The sequence below is a fragment of the Cannabis sativa genome, chromosome 7 (assembly GCF_029168945.1).
Source record: "Cannabis sativa cultivar Pink pepper isolate KNU-18-1 chromosome 7, ASM2916894v1, whole genome shotgun sequence".
Classification (NCBI taxonomy): Eukaryota; Viridiplantae; Streptophyta; class Magnoliopsida; order Rosales; family Cannabaceae; genus Cannabis; species Cannabis sativa.
The window spans coordinates 43861219-43888104 of NC_083607.1; positions in this window are offsets into that span (position 1 = coordinate 43861219).

Genomic DNA, 26886 nt, shown 5'->3' on the forward strand with positions numbered 1-26886 from the left:
AGGAAGAGGTCTCATCAAACCTAAAGAGAAAACTAGGTTTTTAGCTTTGGAGGCATTAGTTGGATAATGAGACCATAGCCTTCCTTTTATACTATTCTTCAATAAGGTTAGGGTTGAATTATTAGGAATAAAAAATTGATAAAATTAGAGTAAAAATCCCACCTTATGGCCGGCCACATAATCGGCCCAACATTAGTTTGGGCTTTGTTATTTTTCACAACTATTTTATCTATTTTTCATAAATACCACTTTTTTGCACTTTCAACCCTATGAATGCCAAAACTATTTATTTAATAATTAAAATAACTATCAAATAAAATTGTCATTTATAATATTTATTAATTAGACTCCATAAAGTCTCTTAATTAACAAATAAACCCCAAAACACTATTTCTTCACAATCAAGCCATATCTTAGTGAAAAATTCATAAACTAGACATAGTCTAATTTTAGAATTATAATTTATTAACTAAAATCAATTAACTGAGTCTTACAAGCAATTTGTCTCAACTAGGATGGGGACCATGGGCCTATATAACCGAGCTTCCAATAAGCAGATCTAGAATTTACCAAGTAAATTTACTAATTTATTAATTCCTCATTGCATCCACCATAGAACTTGGAATTGCACTCTCAGTTACATAGAACGCTCTATATGTTCCACGATATAGATATGCTATTAACTATCCATTGTTATAATCCCAATAATCAATGATCCTCTATAGATGATTTACATTGCATAGGGACAAAATTATCGTTACACCATTTCAATGTATTTTATCCTTAAAACACTTGGCCGCCTATAAATGATATTTTAGTGAACTAGTATAATCACTAAAATGAGCGCTCTATCATTTATCTCTATTTAGCCTAGCTCGAAGGAAATCACCATTTCACTTCTATGTCTGGATAGAAGCTATAGATTCCATATCTATGATTAGCGCTCCCACTCAATTATACTAGTATGTTCCCAAAAAGTACGTATCACCCTAACAAACAAATAGGCTTAACTAACAAATCAAAGAACACAAATAACACAAATAACACTCTTGAGATCGAACCTAATCATGTCAGGATTAAGGTCATTTGATCTAGGATCAACTAGGTGATATTGAATTGAATAGATATTACGGTAAATTTATCATATCTAATCCAATGTCAATATTGGTCCCTTCCAATGTATACTCCATACATCCGATACTGGTAAACTTTAACAATGCCCTGGAAAGGACAGAACACTTATCCAAGGTGTAAGTATACCTATCGTTGATTATCATGCTAGTCTAAATCCAGTGAACTGACAAATCAGGGAATTATAAACTTTTGAATATATAATCATGATTATATTCCACTGTGTTGACAATACTATAATCATGAACAAATACATATGTTCTGGACTTAATAGAATTTATACATTAAATATAATCATGAAATAAATCATGTGAATCATGCAACATAAAATGATTTATGAACTTTATTAATTAGTAAATTTGATTATATTGAAATAGATTTTATTTAGCGCCCAAAACCCAACATAAATAACCCTATACACATAAATAAACTATTCATCTATTTCGCTTGAATTTCATTCTTAAACCTACATAGAAATAGATAAAATGGAGAAATAAAAGAAAATAGATGAATTCAATGTATTAATCTCAATACTATCTAATGTTTTGGATTTGATTCACTCTTTTCTTATATAAAATTTCTTAAAGAATTTGTTATATATTGAGGATATATAATACTTTTATAAAAAGGACATTTAAATAAATATAATTCTAATAAATAGAGGAGATATATACCTGATATATATCACACCCAATGGAGAATTGTTCACTACCAATCGAATGAGTTGTGAAACAATGCCTGATAAACCATAAGTGTGGTATGCTATAATTTAGTTGATACTAAAAAAGAGATAGATTTTTTTTTGTTTTCATTATTGGGTTTATTTTTTAGTTTTAATGAAAAAAAAAATATAATGGTTAGCTGTTTATGGTTTCTATATTATATAAATAATACAAAATTTTTTTAAAAAAATTAGAGTATATACGATTAAGTTAAAGATTTGTTAGGTGTATATAACTTTTTTATTATATAAATAACAAAAAAAATGTCAAAAAAATGGGGATTTTTTTTTAGTTTAAAATAAGGATTGTTAAATATTATAGAATTTTGAATATATTAATTGCACAATTATTTCAAAAATTACAAATTTGAGAAAGCTCCTAAAAATAAGCAAAATATATCAACAAACAAATAAAAGCATACCTATAGAGAATGTTAATTAGAATATAAAAGAACTGCAGAGAATGATAGAACAAAATGAATATTTATGTTTCATAGCAGACCTGTATGAGGTTATTGCAGCTCGTAATCCATCTCCACTCAGGCAGCACTCAAATTTATCAAAGATTTAATCATTTTCATACAAATCACATAGCTCGTTACATTCAGGGATAGTTAGTTTAGACTCAGAGAGGAAGCTTCAATATTAACAATAATATATATATAATTATTATAAGAAACGAAACTATATAAATAAAGATAAACTTTGTGACAGTCAGTAGTCCCATGATCCGTAAGGGGAAATACCGGGAAAGCTGTACAATCTCACACCGCCTGGGGAAGGTCAAGTGGGATGATTCTGAGACTGTGTAGTTATGGGACTATACAGTTGAAGAGGGCTTAAATGGATTGATTGGTACTACCTATGTCAACAAGGTGCATCTTGTTTTTCGGTGGCCCATCTCGAAAGAACTCCACAGTTAAGCGTGCTTGGCTTGGAGCAATTTCAAGGATAGGTGACCTCCTGGGAAGTTTTCCCAGGATGCGTGTGAGTGAGGACAAAGCACGCTGGAAACACTCGTGTTGGTCTGTAGGGTCAGTTATCAGTCCAGGAAGCAGCCAGAGTGGCGTACTCGTGTATAAGAGCCATTCATTCCGTGGGTGTAAGGGCCCAATGGAGGCTTGAAGCGGGGACGTTACAAATGGTATCAGAGCCGATCGTTCCTCAGCCCGAAGGATACTCGCAGTATACATACATAAGACTGAAAAGATCCCTCTCACTATGACGTAAGTGTTAGGTCTAATATGCTTAGTATTGCCATTAATAGTTTTATATGTGATATATAGATTTTTGTTAAAATATGTTTCCTAGAATTAGTGCCTCATCTGTAGTGGGTGCTTAGAGAAATTAAGAGTATATTACCTGTTATGATTGATTACACCTTTTTACGAAGAATATGAATATGTTTTATTTTTCTTTATTGTCTTGAATTGAACTAGGAAGGATAGTGTTCCTTTCTTGAAAATTTAGAATAAATTATATTAGGAATTCATAAGACTTTGTTTGATAAATAGAATATTACTAGTTAAGCTTGACAACATTAAGTTTAGATATGTTCATGGAATCTTCTCTCCCTATAATTGAACTCTTTTGTTTCTATTAAATCAACATTTCTTGTAAGAGCTCACACATGCAACTAGAAGATCAGTTAGAATCAATGTCAAAGGAACGACCAATAGAGGTGGGGGCTAAGGATGTGTGTTCCGCTGACCCACAGATGGTTGATGTTCTAGAGAACCCAATAATAGTAAGGCTAACGATCTAATAGAGGCATTGGAAGGACTACGAGCATGATTAAGATGATTTGTTGAAGAAGTTTTCACAGGCTCAGCGCAATAGATCACCAACACTAGTAGTGGATTTGAAGCAAATAATGAAAGGTACCAATAGCCAACTACGCATATATTTTCACCTATCTATGAATGGTTGAAGAAGCGGTCTCTGCACCTAGCTATGAATGGAAGCCCAACATATAGGAAGAAGGGATGACTTAGAATAGTAGACGTTATACCAAACTGGGACAATATATTTTACGAAACCCACTTATTAAGAAGGATGAAAGAATAGATCTTTAAGGAGCAAGTACTATCTTGTTGGATATTTCATAAGTTACACTCTCCTAAGTTAGATGGTAAGAAGTATGAATAGTGTATGCAAAGACTTTAGAGAGAAGTCTGTTATAGAAATGAGTCAGGAGAGGACGATGCCATCATATAGAAAGGAGTGTAGTGTGCTGAATAGAATCCAAAAATAAGAAGTTAGAAAGAGACGTAATAAAATTGCTTGAGGTAATAGCTTATGAAGGTATCTTAAACACTAAGAGATAAACAGAGCATTAACAAATAAAAGATTACCGAAGGAAAGTTGTAAACTTTAAACTCAAGGTCATCTACTTGGTGGAGGAGACAATAGAGTAAAATGTGCATGGTTTCGACAGTGACATTTTCAAAGGAGAAAGACTAAGAAGGTCTAGGCACGACTAACAATTTGGGTACAACATGAAGGAGAGACAACAAGAGGACAACTACTTGGAACAGGTCACAATTGCACAACTAATATATTGTGAATACAAATTTATGGTGGGTGGTACAACAAACAGCTATAGAGAGGAGATCACAAATTCAAAAGAGGAAGAAGAGAAATTAACTTTCACGAGTGACATACTTAGATTTTACATACCCATCGACACAACAATAGAAGGGTAGTGCATAGCTTGAAGAGAAAATGTTAGGAAAGACTCCCTAATATTAGAGACATGGGAAAAGTGAGACACATATAAGGCCCAAGTGACGTATCTTAAAGAATTTCATGGCATGACAAGGGCCATACGAGTCTTTGAGAAGTGTTGGGATTAGAAAATCCTCATGAAACGTAAATGGATTCAAGGCACATCGTAAGCAAACAAAACTACAATCCACTCACAGTTTTCTTTATGGACAATAGTATAAGTATGTTGGAGTGTCATTATAAGAGTCAACTAAGAAAAAAAAAACTCACAAAGAGTGCAATTTTGATTAAAAGTGATGGTATTTCTACGCCTTACATCGCTCGAGAAGAGAATGACAATGGATCTGACGAAAGTTAAAATTATTGAGACGAATGAATTTTTATAAATATAGATATTTTTCCCGACCTAGAGGGCTAGTAATGGAGAATCGTAGAAGAACACATCTAAGCTGGAATGAGACAATAGCCATTATATGGAAAATAACTAAAGTTCATCTAATTGAAAGTGATGAACTTATAAGGAAATGGATGGACGTATTGATAACATGATTGCATTCAAATATGGAATAAAATGCTTAAGTGAATTATAAATTTATTTTTAAAGGTAGTTTAGAAAATAAGAGTCAAGGATCCCTCACTAAGGAATTATAAATACTGAGTCTCTAGTAGTAAATCAAATACAAGTGGGGGTATAGTTGGTATAATAGTGATGGACAGAGTAAGGTCTGTTCGACATGGTTTGCCAATTATATATATAGTATCCTTACCCTGATAACTTGGCTGATCAATACATTATGAGATTGGTATGGTTGACTTATTGTTAAAAGTCAACAGATAATAAATAGTTAGGCTACGATAAGCCATGGTAAGGTTGAACTTATTTTAGAGGGGTTATTAGTGTGCTTTCTATTTTTTAATACATATATGGTATAGTCTTAAGTAAATAATCAGTATTGGAATATATGTTTAAGAGATTTAAAAGTTTTAGAAGTACAATTAAGAAGTTGAGATATTTTTTTGGTGAATTAAAGAAGGCTACAATATACAGGGCATGAATATGGCTGGAATAATCAATGCTATGATAAGTATGAAGTTATGTGATACTTCATATGGCTAGTATATTAGAAGAAGCAATCATTGAACATAACTATCAGAATCTATCGGCATTACAGATTCAAACTTCACCACTATAGCAAGATAATACCAAAGTAGATAAAAGTTAGTATAGAAAACTAACTAATCTCATAATCAAGTCAACTTGATTGAAGGGGGTAATGGAGGACCAAGCACCATAGGAGAGATTAGCAAAGAAAATACAATAGAATGATACAAGAAAGAGACTACAAAGGAAACTGACAGCGGTTACCTAGGAAAATGGGAAGGCGTGACAAGTGCAATGAATATATGGATAAAGGATATCAAGAAGTGAATGTTAGACAAAAAGGTGGTCGAAATGGATCATTAAATATTTATATATAGAAGACCTTTTAAAGAGCTTAAATGTTTATTTCCAAGTGTCATGGAACAGGTGTCTGTCGATGAGTGAGTAACATCTATGAAATTAAAAGAATCACATTGTAGCCTTATAGTAGAAAATCAAGTAGAGAAGTAAGATTTTTATAGGTAATAACATTCAACTAAAGAATGGGAATGATTAAAGACAAGTTTGCATAAGGTCTTCTACCCTACTCTTTGTGTTTGTTATTTTGTATTGTATAATGTGTTCTCAAGTGACATGGAAGGATGTTCATTTAGAGAATAAATAGTGATACTCTAAATAGCATGTAAGGATGCTCATAGAAGAATAAATAGTTTTACTCTTAATGGCATGTAAGGATGGTCATAAGAGAAAGAAAAACTTTTCTAATATTACGAGCATGTGATTGTAAAACTTATGTATTTAAAGCATGTATATGTAAGTTATTATGATGGAGTACGTTTTGACATTTAAGTAATGTATAGAGAAATAAAATGCTTAATTAATAAGTTATTTGTATTATATGTGTTATGGATTGATCGACAAGATATAGGTTAAATGCATATTTGTTGGCTCCATATAGTAGATAAGGAGGTAATGCGGTAAGTGGTGAAAGACATGAAGACTCAACACCTCGAGTGTTGGTAAGTTAAATTTCAAGGACGAAATTTCTTTTTAAGGAGGGTAGAATGTAATATCCAGTTTAAAATAGTATTTAATTTTTTTTGTTTGGATATTAATTTTGCGAGGATAATTATCTTCATTTATTTGTGTTGTTAGTGAGTTGATATTATTGCTTAGAGTAGTTGTACCAATTTTATAAAGAAAGTTAAAGTTGTATTAACTACGAAAGTAAAATATTATGATATTTTCATAAGTAGGTAATCATTTAATTAAAGCCCAATATGAAAGTTTATTAGGGTTTGATAAATTATTTAGTGGATTTTAATTAAGGGTATAGGTGATATCAAATAACATTATTATAGAAATAATGTTAAAAATTTGTAGGTTTGGATAAATTCGCAGGATTAAAAACTGTTTTACTAAAACGATCATATCTGGAGTTCTAGAGCTCGGATTGAGGTGATTTCAGTGGCGTTGGAAAGATAATTTAAAGATCTATCAATTATGTAGAAATAGATTTATCGTAATTTTAACTTTATTGGGGTCATAATTAAGCTACAAAGTGACGACCTGTTAAGTTTAGTATAGAATCCCTAAGTTTTAAAATTCAAATTTTAAACTTATATCTAACAAATAAGATTTTTATTTAATTATTCTATTTAGAGTTAAATTAGCATCAGATTATAGGGGTTATTTTATTATTTTCTCATATAGGTTTAATTAGATTATAAAACCTAAATCTATCACATTCTTGATACGTAATATGCAGAGCCTCTAACCCTAAGAAAAATAAATCTCAATCTCTTTATTTCCTCCTGAACACAATTCTTAGAGAAGACACCTATAAAATTATATACCCTACAAGTTATTCATCTCGCTATCTACCAAAGATTTATAATTTTCCTTCTTGTTTCGTTCTCTTCGCCAAACAACACTCATGATTTTCATCAACATAAGATTGAGATCATCATCACCATTCTAATAATTTGAGATTTCAAGATCTAGCACTGATTAAGAAGAGTCATCAAGAGGTAAGAGAGTTCTTCCACTTATTGTTGTGAACTTTTAGGTTAAACTATGAAATCTCGTTTTTTTATTTTTTTCTGAAAATTATTGTCTTAGTAAAATAGTCATATCTCTCTCAATATTGATCCGTTTCTAGCGATTTTTGTATCGTTAGAAAGCTTATTCGATGATCTAAAATTTTTATGAAGAAACTATTCATCATTTCGGTGATATTCTAGGTCGAAAATTATCATCTTTCTGATGTTGTTGTAAATCGTTTTTTCATATTCCCAGAAAAAAACTACTTTCACTTAAAATACCATAACTCTCTCAATTCTCATCCATTTTTAATGATCTATGTATGGTTTCAAAGCTTATTCGATTTCCCATAAGTTTCATGAAGAAACATTTCGTTAATTCGAAGTTATACTATGTCGAAACGTTATTTTCCTTCTGTATCATTTGCTTCGTTTCTTGAATAATGTTCTTGCAAATATGTTTTAGTAAAATTACAATATCTCTCTGAATATAATTCCAATTTCAAAGATTTTGGTATCATTGGAAAGGGAATTTAATTTCCTAAAACTTTCATGAAGATATTATCTTCTAGTTCTGAACCTTTCAATACCAAAAGTTTGTATTTTCGCTAAGTCGTATAATGCGTTACTCCATATTCCTACTCAGAAATAGTTTTAGTAAAACAATCATAACTCCCTCATTTTTAATCCATTTTTAATGATCTTTATATCATTGGAAAGATAATGGAATTTCCTATAATTTTTATGTAGACAACTTTTACTGAATTGGTGTACTTGTTGGTCAAAAATAGTGATCTTTCTGCTGTACTGTAAGAGTACGAATTTTAATATTAGGGCCTTGACCCATGTCTTATTATAGGTAGTAGTGACGAGATAACAAGTCTTAAGCAGCGGGATTTGAGGTAAGGAAATTAAGTAGTTTTTATGTGTTGAACTGCATAATTTAAATTATTTGTCTATTGAAATATTATTTGTGATGTATTATTATGAATGTGTATATAGTACTGAGAATGTGTGGTATGGACACAATATGAGTTTGTGAATCGATATATATTATAGTTGGTACGATTTGTATGTTGTATGTTGTATGTTGTATGATGTATGTGGTGTGTTGTATGCTGTATGTTGTATGCTAACGTCTCAGGTACAAATGAGGGGCCATGGTGGGGTATGATACGGGGTAAGGCCGTTGAATGTAGAGATACCCTACCCTACATTTGTTTTATTCGTGTATGACATTGTTATAGTGGGGTATGATACAGTGATGTTACTGTTGAATATAGAGATACCCTATCCTATAACAATGGTAGGGCTACATAGGCCCAGGTTATTATATGGGCAGATTAGGCCCAGGATATTGTAGGGCCAGGCTAGGCCCAGGTTATGTAAGTAATGGCTATGATATGCCAATGTTATGGTAAAGACATGATATGATTGAAATAATTTTTATATGTTATTGCTATGATTGTGCTATGAGTATGATGTTAGGGTTGTGATCCCTACATATATTTCATGGTTTCGTTTAGTACAAATATATGGTATATGATATAGTTTTCCATATATGGAGTTATTTAAATTACAATTATTGAGCTAAGGCATATAATTTTGTTAAGACTGGATACGTTAATGTTATAAAGAATCGTATTATTGTGAATTTTAAGATATGTTTAGTGTATTGTATGCTATTGTATGTTAAGCATTTCCTTACTGGGCTTTTAGCTCACCCCCCTTACTTTCCCCCTACAGGCAATAGACAAGGAACATTGAATGTAAGTTTGATGAGCTGGGTCAGTTCTGGTATGTATACTGCGAGGGGCTATGGACGAGCAAACGGTCTAGAACGCCAGTGGAGCCTTGGTTTTGTTTTTTTATATATAATAAAGTAATCTGAGCTCAGTGGGATGTTATAAATTTATTTTTTTTACAAAAAAAAAAAAAAAATACACTCAACTACTTATTTTGTTTTAATATGAATGATCATTCACCTTTTTGCATATTTATTGTAAAACCCACTGTGTATTTTCAAACAGCTTTGAATCTTTTTAATTAATGCATCAAAATTAGCACTTTGTAAAATAAGGCAAAATATTGGGGCGTTACAGTTGGTATCAGAGCCTTGACCTAGCCGGAAGTGTGGTCGACGAGGACGTCGGACCCCGTAAGGGGGGGTGATTGTGACAGTCACTAGTCCCGTGATCCGTAAGGGGAAATACCGGGTAAGCTGTACAATCTCACACCACCTGGGGAAGGTCAAGTGGGATGATTTTGAGACTGTGTAGTTATGGGACTATACAGTTGAAGAGGGCTTAAATGGATTGATTGGTACTACCTATGTCAACAAGGTGCATCTTGTTTTTCGGTGGCCCATCTCGAAAGAACTCCACAGTTAAGCGTGCTTGGCTTGGAGCAATTTCAAGGATGGGTGACCTCTTGGGAAGTTTTCCCAGGATGCGTGTGAGTGAGGACAAAGCACGCTGGAAACACTCGTGTTGGTCTGTAGGGTCAGTCATCAGTCCAGGAAGCAGCCAGAGTGGCGTACTCGTGTATAAGAGCCATTCATTCCGTGGGTGTAAGGGCCTAATGGAGGCTTGAAGCGGGGACGTTACAAATGGTATCAGAGCCTTGACCCAGCGGGAAGTGTGGTCGACGAGGACGTCGGACCCCGTAAGGGAGGGTGATTGTGACAGTCAGTAGTCCCGTGATCCGTAAGGGGAAATACCGGGTAAGCTGTACAATCTCACACCGCCTGGGGAAGGTCAAGTGGGATGATTCTGAGACTGTGTAGTTATGGGACTATACAGTTGAAGAGGGCTTAAATGGATTGATTGGTACTACCTATGTCAACAAGGTGCATCTTGTTTTTCGGTGGCCCATCTCGAAAGAACTCCACAGTTAAGCGTGCTTGGCTTGGAGCAATTTCAAGGATGGGTGACCTCCTGGGAAGTTTTCCCAGGATGCGTGTGAGTGAGGACAAAGCACGCTGGAAACACTCGTGTTGGTCTGTAGGGTCAGTCATCAGTCCAGGAAGCCGCCAGAGTGGCGTACTCGTGTATAAGAGCCATTCATTCCGTGGGTGTAAGGGCCCAATGGAGGCTTGAAGCGGGGACGTTACAAATTGTATCAGAGCCTTGACCCAGCGGGAAGTGTGGTCGACGAGGACGTCGGACCCCGTAAGGGAGGGTGATTGTGACAGTCAGTAGTCCCGTGATCCGTAAGGGGAAATACCGGGTAAGCTGTACAATCTCACACCGCCTGGGGAAGGTCAAGTGGGATGATTCTGAGACTGTGTAGTTATGGGACTATACAGTTGAAGAGGGCTTAAATGGATTGATTGGTACTACCTATGTCAACAAGGTGCATCTTGTTTTTCGGTGGCCCATCTCGAAAGAACTCCACAGTTAAGCGTGCTTGGCTTGGAGCAATTTCAAGGATGGGTGACCTCCTGGGAAGTTTTCCCAGGATGCGTGTGAGTGAGGACAAAGCACGCTGGAAACACTCGTGTTGGTCTGTAGGGTCAGTCATCAGTCTAGGAAGCAGCCAGAGTGGCGTACTCGTGTATAAGAGCCATTCATTCCGTGGGTGTAAGGGCCCAATGGAGGCTTGAAGCGGGGACGTTACAAACTTAGCCTAAAAATGACCTACCAAAAAGCAAAGGAAAGAAACCCAAACTACTTTTACAACAAAACACTTAAAAAATGGGGTGAAGATAAATGCAAAAATGCCATCACCTGTTGTTTGAAATTGAATTAATATGATAGTCGTGGGCATGAACATAAACCCTTCGACATCTAACAATCAAGCTGGTTTCTTGGCTAGGTACCTACAAATTATGAAATACTCTAGGGATTAGCAAAATGATCAGAATCAAAGAGAATTCAAATATCTTAATCCATGGATTGTGAAACAAGAAAAAAAGAAACCTGAATGCAATACATGTAAAGACTATAAAAATCCAAGTAGAAACTAATTGCACACAGAAACTACATCTTTGAATCTAAGAGATTAGATATGTCAATGCTACAAAAATGACATGTGCAAGAAGCTAAAGAGTAATATACATAAGATATAAACCAGAACATAGATAAAAGATTCAGAGACTATTAAAATTAAAAATTAGTAAAACATTCAAGTGTTAAAAAGACTATCCACTCCCACTCCACCAAAAATTCTTCTCAATCTCTCTTAAGGTGGAAGTTACTAAATTATGTCAATCATCAACATTAGGAACTCTATTTCCATCTCCATGGCTGGAGCTCGAATTGGAGTTAGACAATCCAAGAGCATTTCCCACGTTGATCTGATCTCGCATTGTTTGCCTAATTATTCCTCTGTTGACCTTTCTCATCATCGCAAGAAATTCCCCATAATCAATTTGTCCATTCTGTAATTTCGGATAATAACTTTTGAATGCTTAACACATTTTTCTCTCCATCGAAAAAACAAAACAAAAAGCCTACATTATCTTGATTGATTTCTTGTATCATCTCATCGAGGTGGAAGTCGTTCAAACCAAACTCTTTGCAGGCTTGTTGAAGCTCATCGATTGTTATGAAACCGCTACCATCTTTATCGAAAAATGAAAATGCTGACAATAAGTTTTCCTCTCTTTCCAGCTTATTCAAGTGCACAGTTGCAGCAAGAAATTCACCGTAATTAATCGTTCCACTATTGTCAATATCTGCCTGCAAATAACTCACAAGCAAAATGTTATGCCCATTTTAGAATCTAATGGTGAAATTAGTAATATCCTCTTACTGCATCCATGAGATCTTTGATTTCAGATTTCATGAGCTCATAACCAACTCTAAACAACTCTTTTAAACCGCCAATTTCTTCTTCTGAAAGCCTCTTAGTTATGACCTGAATGCAAACGAGATATTAGTGTTCTGCAATCGAAAGGGAGATATCCAACTTAAGAACATTAACGGCACAAATAGCTCCTAAGCTTTAAACCGAAAACCTACAAGTAAATTCCTCCAACAAAATTAATCTATGTGAGATGCGATGATCAAAGCACATAATGCAACAAGTTTTGCATAATGCTAATGGGATTCAACTGAGTAAAGAAGCCTCATTCCAACTTTGAACATTTGCAAAGTAAATACTGCATCAAACCATTGATTCATAACCATGTAATACCCAACAATTTGTGCATAAGAAACATGAGCATTTTTTGTTAAAGCGCGAAAATATTTATTTACCCAATAAATGAAGAACCATGTAAGCTTCATTAAAATTCTAAGCTACAAAAAACCTCAGCAGTGCAAAATTCAGGCTCTACTTAACTAAATGAGCATTACAATCATGTTAATCGGTTACTCGCAAAGCCATTATCTTGAGTTTCTTCATAGCAGAGAATTACTTGAGGAGCGAAAGCAGAGCAAAATCAAGAGGTTTATCTGGTGCAATCCTGTCATCTACAATCCAAGGATGGTTTGAAAGTAAAAAATTCTTACTAATATACTATTATACCTGAAATTCGGCTAGCATATAGGGTCAGAATGGGCCTCTAAGGAACTGCTGCAAATAGATCGGAATTCAGTAAACAACATTCAAAACTACAAGCTGATACAGGAAAATTCACAAAGAAAAGGACTTACGTATGATTCAGAAGGCGGAGGTGTTTATTGGAGATAAACCCGTCATCCAGAAGAAGTCATCTTTGAAATCTGTCTTATTGGGTAGACCATCTATGAGTCTCCGGTCGTTAGTGTAAGCCCCGAGATAATAGAATTCCTCACAGCATTTTTTTCTCGCAGGGACAGCTTTGACAAAGTAAAAGCAAGCAATCTCCAGGGAAGTAGGACACTCCCAGCCTAAGATGTGGCACAAGACCTTGAGGCTCGCGAGGATCCTGTAAGAAGTAGGATTCAGCTGGAAGGGGGCAACCTCGAGGTAGTTGCAGTAGTCCTTAAAGTAATACCTCAGGGGGAGAGTCTCCCCAGCATTAATATGCTCAAGGCTCCAGGCTCCAACACCCAAGGAGTTACTGGTGCTGGGACCATCACACTCCTCGCGTATTATCCTTTCTGGAGGATAACAGTTGAATTTCCCAGGTGCCACAAACCTGATAACGTACCCCTTATGTTGCCTAATGTCACAAGACTGAAGGATGCCACCAACGTAGGCCCCAATAGACCTAACCTCGACTCGATAAGTTCTGCCTCAAATTTTACATTGGGGTCTTGAAGGGTCTTTGATTTTCGGAGCGTAGAAGACATGATTTCAAACTCAAGGTCACTTGCTTCAAAAGCAATAGTTGTTGGAAATTATTTTACCAGGATCTTAGATCTACTCACAAGTATGTTGATTAACATCGTAAATATGAACTTCTAAAACGATTATAAAATAAACACATATAAAGTATGAGAAACCTTACATTGGGTGCAGCGGAATAAAATGTCTCTTTCCGTTCAGATCTCTAACCCTTCTATCCTTTCTGTCGCAGAGTATTATCAAGATCTGAACCTAGATCTCTTTCTCTCCTTCTTTAGTGCTGAAACTCCTTCTTGTTGAATGTCTTTCTTCACGATCTTCCTCACTATGATTGAGGTATCACTTGCTGTGTGTGGGCACTACTCTATCACTAAGAGGTTTCAAAATTTCAAGGAAGAAGAAGAGAGTATAGGTGGCGGCTAGGGTTTAGAAGAGAAGGCCCAGGTTTTTCTCTGAAGGAAATCAGAAGTAAAAGTGTTATTTTCCTGAAGCCTTCACTATCTATTTATAGCATTCCACTAGGGTTAGGTTTGAATTATTTGGCATTAAAATAATGAAAATATCATATGATAAAGCCTATAAAAGTGGCTGGCCCAGGCAATGTGGATTTGGGCCTCACTTTTTGCAATTTTGCAGTTTTATCATTTCTGCATCTCATTTTCTCAAAAACGCCAATTTTCAAATTCAACCATTTAAATGCCAATTCTAACTATTTAATAACTATAAATAATTATTAAATAATATTGTCATTTATCATATTTATTAATTGAACCATACAAAGTATCATAATTAACAAATATGCCCTAAAAACTCTTTCTTTACAATTTCGCCCTTACTTAGTGAAAAATTCACAAATAGACATAGTCTAATTTGAGAATTATAATTGATTAATCAAAACCAATTATGTGAGTCTTACAAGTAATATTATCTCAACTAGTGGGGGGACCATGGGTCTATATAACCGAGCTTCCAATAAGCAGATCAAGAATTTATAACCTAAATTCACTCACTTATTAATTCTTCGTTGAATCCACGCATAGAACTTAGAATTGCACTCTCAGTATATAGAATGCTCTATATGTTCCACCATATAGACATATCATTAGTTATCCATTGTTATAATCCTAATTTGATCAGTGATCCTCTATATGAATGATCTACACTGTAAAGGGATTAGATTACCGTTACACCCTACAATGTATTTCATCCTTAAAACACTTAACCCCGTATAAATGATATTTCAGCTTATGTGAAATGAGTACTCAACCATTTACTTTCGTTTGGTCAAGCTCGAAGGAGATCATCCTTTACTTACTATTCGCCAGATAGAAGCTATAGATTCCATGTTTATGTTAGCGCTCCCACTCAATTGCACTACCGTGTTCCCAAAATGTACGTATCACCCTGACCCAAAAGTAGGCTTAACTAACAAATCAAAGAACACGAATAACCTCTTGAGATTGAGCCTAATCATAACAGGATTAAGATCATTTGATCTAGGATCAACTAGGCGATATTAACTTGAACAGATATTACGGTAAGTTTAATATATCTAAGTCAAAGTTCAATATCGGTCCCTTCCAATGCATACTCCATGCATCCAACGTGAGCTTTACTTTAACCAATGCTCTGGAAAGAACATAGCATTTCTCCAAATGCAAGTAAACTCTGTTGTAGATTATCATATCACTAAAACCCTGTGTCTGATAAATCTAAGACTCTTTATTCACATAGTCATGTTTACTTTCCAATATGTTGACAACACAATAAACAGGATCAAGTATGTGAAAAGGGTTTCAGATGAATTTATAAATCAAATAGACAAGCAATTGATAAGGTGAACCAAAACATACACAAATGAATGAAAAATACTTCTATTTCTTTATTGATATTGAATAAAATGGATTACATTGATATGGAGTTTTATTTAGGGCATAAAACCCAACAATAGTAACGTTGGGTAAAAACATTGGTCTTGTGCGTGGAATAGAAGATAAACACAAGGACTCAGGCCAGGCAGCGTCTCGCAAAAAGCGACGCTTACCCTCAAAAATCACTTGTAAAAACTGCCTATAACGACTGGCAGTCTCTTCTTGTTTCAATTTAATCAAATGATCTCTAATCCTGGCATCGTTTACTTCCAATTTGGATTTAGGTCCATGGTTTCTGAGTTTGTATGGGCAAGCTATATGTTTGGGACATTTCGGCATTGCAGATTTTGGAGAATAAACCTCTGAACCAAATTGGGTACATCTTTGCCAAAAGAAAGAAAATCCCAATTCTTGGACGAAGTTTATCAAACCAGAAGCCTGAGGAATATGATAAACCTAAACTATGGAAAAACCCTAAAAAATCACCCAGGAAGTACGTGTTGGAATTTATTTTACCAAGATCTTAGATCTACTCACAAGTATGTTGTTTAAACCCCTAAATATGAACTTTCTAAAACGATAAATAAACACATATAAATTAAAGAAAACCTTACATTGGTTGCAGCGGAATAATGTCTCCTTCCACTCAGATCTCTAACCCTTGTATCCTTTCTGTCGCAGAGTATTATCAAGATCTGAGCCCGAATGTCCTTCTCTTTGTGTGTGATCCTTCACAGTCTTCCAATCTATGATTGAGGTACCACTTGCTGTGTGTGGGCACTACTCTATCACTGAGGGTTTCGAAATTATGAAGAGGAAAAGAGAGAGGGTTAAGTTCGGCTATAGAGAGAGAGGGAAGGCTCAGTTTTCTGAAAAAATAATTTTCTGAGAAAAAGGTTATGAAAACTTGTTATTTGACTGAGCCATCACTTTCTATTTATAGGCAACTACTAGGTTTAGGTTAGTAATTATTTGGCATTAAAATAATGAAAATATTAATTGGAAAATCTTGCTTAAGTGGCCGGCCAAGGTGTGTAATGGGCCCCACTTGGTTTTTGTAGTTTTCACAATTTTTATTTCTATTTTCTCAAAAATGCCAATTTTTAAATCTAACCATTTAAATGCCAAAACTAATTATTTAATAACTAAAATCGATTATTAAATAATATTGTCATTTAATTTAATTATTAATTAGACATATAAAGTCTATTGATTAATAAATAAACCTAGAATCTCTTTTCTTTACAATTTCACCCCTGCTTAGTGAAAATTCACAAATTAGACATAGTCTAACTTTAGAATTATAATTGATTAATCACAAATCAATTATTGAGTCTTACAAGCAGTATAGTCTCAACTAGAATGGGGACCATGGATCTATATGCTGAGCTTCCAATAAGTGAACCGAATTTACTAAGTAAATCCCTAATTATTAATTCTTCGTTGTGTCCACTCTTAGAACTTAGAATTGCACTCTCAGACTTATATAGAGCATATTATATGTTCCATGATATAGATATGCTATCTCATTTAACCATTGTTATAATCTTATTGTGATCAAAGATCCTCTATATAGATGATCTACATCGAGATGGGTTAATTTTACCGTTCTCACCCCTCAACGTATTTTGCCCCTTAAAACACTTAGCTACCTGTAAATGATGTTTAGTGATCTAAGAATTAGTCACTTAAATAAGAGCTCATCCATTTACTTCTATTTAACTAAGCTCGAAGGGAATCATCACTTGACTTCTATACACCAGTAGAAGTTATAGATTCCATATTATGTTCAGCACTCCCACTCAATCATACTATCATGTTCCCAAAATATACGTATCACCCTGACCCAAAAGTAGGCTTAAATAATAAATCAAAGAACATGAATAGCACTCCTGAGTTGACCCTAAGCATATCAGGATTTAGATTCTTTTAATGCTAAGATCAACTACTGATATTGACTTGGAAAGATATGACGGTAAGTTTATAATATCTTAACTAAGTTCAATATCGGTCCAGTCCAATGTATACTCCATACATTCGAAACTAGTATACTTTACCAATGTCCTGGAAAGAACATAACACTTACTCCAAGTGTAAGTACTCATCATCGCTGATTATCACATTAGAGTAAATCCAAAACACTGATGAAACAGGGACTTAGTCTTTTGATTCATATAATCACAATCACATTCCACTGCGTTGACGATACTGTAATTGTGAATAAACATATGATCTCCATATTAAACCGTTAAACCATTAGCATGTAAAATTCATGCAAATATAAATCACTTCAAATTTCTTATATTGATTACTAATCAGATTGTAAAGGGTTTTATTTAGGGCACAAAACCCAACAAACTCCCACTTGCACTAACATAAAACAAACTATGCAAATAAATCAATCTGATGTCTTGATCTTCAGATCAAGTGTAGTATATTTGAATCCACCCAAACTTCTGGAAACTAGTTCATAAATACATTTATGAAACATCCTTTACTATATGCATTACTCATCAAGGGATACTGAAATCCTTGCTGTTTTAAAGTACATCTGAATAAACGGAAGACATATCTCTCTTATTTTAAAATATGGAGTTGAGATAATACAGCGTAGACTTTTCTTCAGTAATATAACTTTCTGGTAATTTCGAATTTACAAAGTTATAAATCTTCTTTGGTAGAGCTTGAATTATTATAGAATAACTCCTCCACCCCCAGAGTAACCACCATCTCTAAATTTGAATAAGTTGGGGTAGATACAAGGATAACTGATATACAGTTCCTTAATATAGATCACTTTCATAAATCTTTCTTGAATATCTTCTAACGTTCCTTATTTGATTACATCTCAGATAGCTCCCACTCAATAGTAGATGTCTGGTTAAATAATACTTTTAACCTCTTTATTGTTTGGAGAGTTATCTAGTTGTGACTTATTGTATTAGTCTGAAACTTTAAGTTTCTTTTAAGACTAAATCATCAACATAGCAAACTAGTATTTGAAGTGAAAATACTTGCCAGAGATTAAGTAATCAAAATTAAGATACCATAAAATGTTATGAGGATTAAGAAATCTTAGCTCAAGTCATTCGAATAGACTGAACTAGAATTCTTTTATCTTATTCTCATAATTCTGATAAGTTATATCTATCCACATGAATGGTTAGATTTACTTTTCAGAAGTGTTCTTAAGTTCCTATCACAAGTGTCAACCTAATGAAGATGGGTAAAGAATTTTAAAATTCTCCCACTCAATTAAGGTAGTGTGATACATTATCAAAGAACTTTTATAGGTATCATTATTTACTACAACAGTAAAACTAAATTGGAACATACAATCAAGATCAAGGTTTATATTAATAATAGCTAATTCATTATATTACTTCTATGTTTAAAGAAAATATGTGTTACATAGGGTATTGTGGATAAATTCCACCCCTAAGTATATAGAGATTATGATCCACCCCTAAAGGTTATAAAGATCATGATTCTCTAAGTGTTATAGAGATTATGTGGAGTTGAATACAATCCAGAGTTCATTAGATATAAAAGATCGTTGAACTGCATAGTTTTCTTAACTTTTCTCCACCCCTATCAGATCAAAAGATCCTTTTATTAAACAAATTCTTAATAATTGTATTAGAATTAACAATTATTAATAAACATAGAAATATTTTCTAGTGTTTAATATAACTCTATGAAGAGTTGTAAATATTATAGAATTTGTATCAATAATAAAAATACTTACACATACAAACATATAAATATAATGTGGTAATTGTGGTTTAAGATAAAGTAAATGAAGCTCAATCTCATAAATTGCAATTTGTTTGAATAGAAAATAAAATATTATTAATAATAAAAAAAATGTATTGCAACAATATGAGAAAACAGGGATAAAAATCCCTAACTAAAATTTGAAATCTAAATTGTCTTTAAACTAAAACAATTAATTCAAAAATAGATAAATGAGCTTCGTCTTCATCTTGGACGATCTTCACCCTTTTGTCCAGCTTTCCGATCCAACTCACTAAGATAGCATCTGAGTTCAAGTAGCTTGGCCTATAAGAAGAAGAAACAAATAAACAAAGTTAGTCCATAATCAATAATCCAATTGGATAATAATTCACTAAAACTCTTAAAGTTTATAGAAAGAAATACCTTGTTTCTTTGTAAGAAGTTTAGGACATTCGGGTTTCCAATGACCTTTCCCATTGCAGTAGAAACACTTTCCTTTTAGTGCATCACCAGAAGCAGCAGCCTTTTTGTTTTTCATGGCTTTGGCTCGCTTCTTGGTGTTTCTCCACTTCTTCTTAGATTTCGGTTTAGAAGTAGAGGCAACATTTGCCTCAGGTTTGACCGTCCCATTACCATTGCAAGAATTTGGAGGTTTACCCCCTTTCTTCTTCGGGCCTCCAATCAAATTTTCATATGTCTGAAGGTCATTGACTAACTCATGAAAGTTTATGTCCTTTTTATTCATGACATAATTTGATGTATAGGGCAGAAATGATGGAGTCAGACTATTCAAGATAAGGCTTACTTTAGTAGTGTCATCCATTTCCACACCATGATCCTGGGCTTCTTGGAAATAACTTGCCATGAGGAGAACATGATCACGCACGTTTTGATGGGGTTCCATCCGTGCATTGATGTATTTCTTAGTCGCGTCAAAGCAAGACGGAAGAGATGCCCTGCTGAATAGCTCAGTTAACTTCGTCATAACTTCAGCAGCCTTTTCGGTTTTAGAAAACCGAGTTTTAAGGGTGTCAACCATGCTGGAAAGCATGAAGTATAGAGCTTTGTCGTTAGCTTTATGCCAACGCTCATACTTTTCTTTCACAGCTTTGGTTGCATTGTCCCCCGGCACTTCAGGAGACGGCTCAGTTAACACAAACAAGGCACTTTCTCCTATGAGAGCAATATTAATGTTCTCATTCCATTTTAGAAAGTTAGATCCATTTAGCTTATTTTCGGTCAAGAGTGATAACATGGAATTCATCATGGTTATACTATAAAATAATAAATAGAAATCAATAATGGTTTAACACAAAATCCAATTCAGAAATTATAAGCACATAGCATGTAGGAATGATAAGAGAAAATACTAAAAAAAAATTCAATCCTCAATAATTTCCAAGGTTTTCAACAAACTGATATCAGTGTCCTATTTAGGCGAGAGTCAAAGCTACCATCTATTGAATAGAGTTGTCAGCTCATCTAAAATGTTAAACATTCTAGCAACCTTTTATTCGATCAAGATTGGAATCCAGCGTTGTCCTGTTTAGGCGAGAGTCAAGGCTATTCTATCTTATGAGCTTCTACCATTGTTTTATATTTTGTAAGTCAAATATAGTCGCCACCATTAGGGTGATCCATACCATATAAAACACTTACAAAGCTACTTATCTTTCGAGATTAAACGGTGATAACTTGCTAATGAACGTTCCTCCATTAGGGAGGATTACTCACTAAAACAAAAGCTATGTAAAACCAACAATGGAGATCGAATATTTTAATAATAGTAGCTCATTCTTTAATATGTATTTTCTTTATTATTTATAATAAAATATATTCATTAAATATCGAATTTAGAATTAAAATTCTAAATTAGAATTTAATTCAATAATTATAAAATTATACTTAGATGGTGATTGAAATAAATTGAATTATTTCCATCTTAGTAGTAATTTTTATATATAAATATTAAGAAAATTAATTTAAGTTCTATTAATTTAAATTAATTTGCAACTCAAATTAAATTTTCATGAGAATATATTTATTCTATTTTGAAAAAGAAAGTATAAAACTTTATATTTCGAAATATTTAAATAATAATTACTTAGAAAAAATACTTCAAGCAAAAATATCACATATCTAGATTTTCCTTTGACTAATTAATTCAATTTCTAATAATATACTTTAATTCATTAATTTTTAAATTAATCAATAAATGAAAAAATCATTGATTTAAGTTGGTCCAAGAATTAATTAAAATAAATAATTAATTTACAACTTAATCTATTTTTCAAGATAAATTCAAAAACATCTAGCATAATTAAATGCAATTTCGAAATTGATTAATAAAATAAAGAAAAATATATTTTGAAAATTATTTAAATTTAAGTTGAAAAAATAAATTTCAACTAAAAATAATTTTCTATTTAATTAAGTGTCGTGAAAAAGAAATTTAAGTATCATGATGAAAATCAACTTAGATATTTAATTTTCAATTTAATTAAATGTATTAAATTCAAGAAATAAATAATTAAGTGTAGAGAAGGCTTAATTATTAATCTCTAGTTTAATACTAGGAAAAATATACTAATTAAATTGTACCAAAATTAATTATTTAAATAATTAATTTCACAATGTATAATATTTTCATATTTAATATTAGAAATTATAAGTAGTCTAGAAAATATCTTATTTTACTAAGTATCTTTTCCACAAAAATTTGAAAAAATATCTAATTTAAGTTGTTATAGAAAAAATCTAAAACTTAAATATTTTCAAATTTAAATTTAACTAAATATCAAAAATTAAGTTGTAACCACTTAATTTGAAAAATATTCCATTTTAAGTTTAAAACTAACTTAAAAAATATCTTAAGAATCTTTAATAACTAATGCCTAGAATTCCTCAACTTAATTTTAAATTTAAATAAAATATTCAAATTTAAGTTAGATAAGAAATATCAGTTAATATAACTAATTTATAACTTAAATAGGAATATTTAATTAAATAATCTTCAGAAAGAATCTAGTTAGTTAAAATTCTTTATTTAATTAAATACAAGAAAAATACAAATAGATTGTCTAGAAATAATATCTAGAACTAAGAGTGTTTTCCTTAAAATTAACTTTAAAATATTAAAATGAAAATAAATTTCATATATTTTAAAAGTTAATTATGTTGCTAATCAATTTTATTAGGTTAAACTAATTTAATTAACCTAGCACAGTTATTCAAATCAGGCAAATGGGCATTCACAATTGGGGTAGTTCATGTGAGGGGAGCTGGGTTCAGTATGTCGTACCCACTTCTAATGGCCCCCAACTCTCACACAAGGCCCAAAAGAGAGGAATCTAACCTTAAAATAAATAACTGTTATTAATTGAATAGGTCCAAAATGTTGGTTTTTATGCCCTAAATAAAACTCTTTACAATCTGATTAGTAATCAATATAAGAAATTTGAAGTGATTTATGTTTGCATGAATTTTACATGCTAATGGTTTAATATGTTTATTACATTTACACACAAAATCAGTTAAATCCAGATCATATGTTTATTCACAATTATAGTATCGTCAACACAGTGGAATGTGATTGTGATCATATGAATCAAAAGACTAAGTCCCTGTTTCATCAGTGTTTTGGATTTACACTAATGTGATAATCAGCGATAATGTGTACTTACACTTGGAGTAAGTGTTATGTTCTTTCCAGGACATTAGTAAAGTATACTAGATTCGAATGTATGGAGTATACATTGGACTGGACCGATATTGCAACTAAGTTAAGATATTACAAACTTACCGTTATATCTTTCCAAGTCAATATCAGTAGTTGATCTTAAGATTAAAAGAATCTAAATCCTGATATGCTTAGGCTCAACTCAGGAGTACTAATCATGTTCTTTGATTTATTAGTTAAGCCTACTTTTGGGTCAGGGTGATACGTATATTTTGGGAACATGATAGTATGACTGAGTGGGAGTGCTGAACATAAATATGGAATCTATAGCTTCTACTGGTGTATAGAAGTTAAGTGATGATTCCCTTCGAGCTTAGCAAATAGAAGTAAATGGATGAGCTCTTGTTTAGTGACTAATTCTTAGATCACTAAACACCATTTACAGGTAGCTAAGTATTTTAAGGGCAAAATACATTGAGGGGTGAGAACGGTAAAATTATCCCATCCTTATGTAGATCATCTATATAGAGGATCTTTGATCACAATAAGATTATAACAATGGTTAAATGAGATAGCATATCTATATCGTGGAACATATAATATGCTCTATATAAGTCTGAGAGTGCAATTCTAAGTTCTAAGAGTGGATTCAACGAAGAATTAATAAGTAGGAATTTACTTAGTAAATTCGGTTCACTTATTGGAAGCTCAGCATATAGATCCATGGTCCCCATTCTAGTTGAGAACATATTGCTTGTCAAACTGAATAATTGATTCGTGATTAGTCAATTATAATTCTAAAGTTAGTCTATGTCTAATTTGTGAATTTTCACTAAGCAGGGGCGAAATTGTAAAGAAAAGAGATTCTAGGTTTATTTATTTATTAATAGACTTTATACGTCTAGTTAATAATTAAATTAAATGGCAATATTATTTAATAATCTATTTTAGTTATTAAATAATTAGTTTTGGCATTTAAAAGGTTAGAATTGGAAAATTGGCGTTTTTGGGAAAATAGAAATAAAATTTATGAAAACTGCAAAACTAAGTGGTGCCCATTACTTTCACCTTGGCTGGCCACTTTATGTGGAATTTCAAATTGATATTTTCATTATTTTAATGCCAAATAATTCCTAACCTAAACCTAGTAGTTGCCTATAAATAGAAAGTGATGGCTCAATCAAAATGATAACTTTGAATAACCTTTTCTGTCAGAAAATTTTCTCTTCAGAAAAACTGAGCCTTCCCTTTCTCTTCTATTGCCCGAAATCTTTCCCTCTCTTTTCTTCTTCTAAATTTCGAACCTTAGTGATAGAGTAAGTGCCCACACAGAGCAAGTAGTAACTCAATCATAGACTGGAAGACTGTGAAGGATCACATGCACAAAGAGAAGGACATTCGGGCTCAGATCTTGATAATACTCTGCGACAGAAAGGATACAAGGGTTAGAGATCTGAGTGGAAGGAGACATTAATTCCGCTGCATCAATGTAAGGTTTTCTTAACTTTATATTTGTTTATTTTATCGTTTTAGAAAGTTCATATTTAGGGTGTTAAACAACATACTTGTGAGTAGATCTAAGATCCTGGTAAAAAATTCCCAACACAAAAACTAAGTGGACCTAAATAAAATCTATCAGGGTGTGACATTTTATTTAGCAACAACCTATATGCATCTATATAATAAAATAAACATATAGGCTCACACAGGCACACATTTGGATGGATCCTATCATGTTGCTAGGTCATACACAGATGAAAGAAGATTGTAAAATTTACCTGTTACAAATTATTTACTTGACCTATCGTCAATTGAAACATGGGTTAAAATCAGATCATTTGATGTGTCAACAAGTTAACCATGGCAATTTAGATCAAGCAATAATAAGTTTTATAAAACTTACACATAAGCTAAAACACATACTCCTACAACAAGGTTAACTGGATAGTTGGACGTAGGATTTATTTAATTTTCAATAATTAAATTTCCAAAAAAATATTTAAATAATAAAAAATATATATATTTTCGAAATTAAAAAATATAAAAAAAAATATTTTTTCAAAATTAATAAAATAATATTTAAAATTAAACCTACAATTTTGAAAAATTAGGTTTCAACTAACCTAAATATCATTTAAAAATTTTCTAACTACTTTTTTAAAAAAAATTAATGTTATTTTATAAATTAAATATTCAATAAAAATTAAAAAAGATAAATAAATATCTTTTTTAGATTTGATGATTTATTTAAATAAATAAAATAACAAACATTTAAAAGTTAGCAAAAAATCTTATTTCTATTCAAAATATCATGATTATATTTATCTTATTTTAATTTAAATAAGGTCAAATTAAAAAAAAAATATTTAATTTAAAAAAAATTAATATCTGACCATAAATTTAAAAATAAGATAAGATGTAATCAAATTTAAAATAAGATTAAAAAATCAAGCAAAAAGATAAATATTTACTTGTTTTCAAATTCAAATTACACTAATATCTAAGATTAATTTTAAAAAATTCAAATTAATTTATTTCTGATATTAGATTTGAAAAATGAAAAGTAAAAATCTAAATACAAAACTACACAAAAAATCGGAAATTAAATCCATGAAATAGCATGAAAAATCGAAGAAAAACGAAAAAAAAAAATGCGAGTTGTACGGACAGTATGCTGTGCATACTGCCCCCGCGCGCGCAGGGAGGTGCACTGACGAGAAACCTCGACGCAGGGGTGAAGCTGCAGCATGTCCGCGCGCGGAGAGGGGGTTTCAAACACCCCTGGGCGTGTTGCTCGGACAAAATCTTGTCCGACCACGCGTCTGACCGAGGATCACTCAATTTAGCGCGCGTGGGTGAGTGCATCATCCCGATATTTTTTTCGAAACTTCAAAAAATCATAACTAATTCAAATTAAATTGAAATTGAATTCTGTAAAAAAGTAAATTGCTTAATTTTTCCCATACTATCCAAAAAAGATAATTCCGAAAACAGAATTTCAATTATTTTTTACAAAAATTCACAAACATCAATCAATCATCATATAACACACAACACAACATGAAACCATCCAAATCACAAACAAATCGTTTTAAAGTCCAAATTTCTTGCAAGCAAATCAATTACCATGGCTTTGAGGCCAGTTGTTGGAATTTATTTTACAAGGATCTTAGATCTACTCACATGTATGTTGTTTAACACCCTAAATATGAACTTTCTAAAACGATAAATAAGCACATATAAAGTTAAGAAAACCTTACATAGGTTGCAGCGGAATAATGTCTCCTTCCACTCAAATCTCTAACCCTTGTATCCTTTCTGTCGCAGAGTATTATCAAGATCTGAGCCCAAATGTCCTTCTCTTTGTGTGTGATCCTTCACAGTCTTCCAATCTATGATTGAGGTACCACTTGCTGTGTGTGGGCACTACTCTATCACTGAGGGTTTTGAAATTATGAAGAGGAAAAGAGAGAGGGTTAAGTTCGGCTATAGAGAGAGAGGGAAGGCTCAGTTTTCTGAAAAAATAATTTTATGAGAAAAAGGTTATGAAAACTTGTTATTTGACTGAGCCATCACTTTCTATTTATAGGCAACTACTAGGTTTAGGTTAGTAATTATTTGGCATTAAAATAATGAAAATATTAATTAGAAAATCTTGC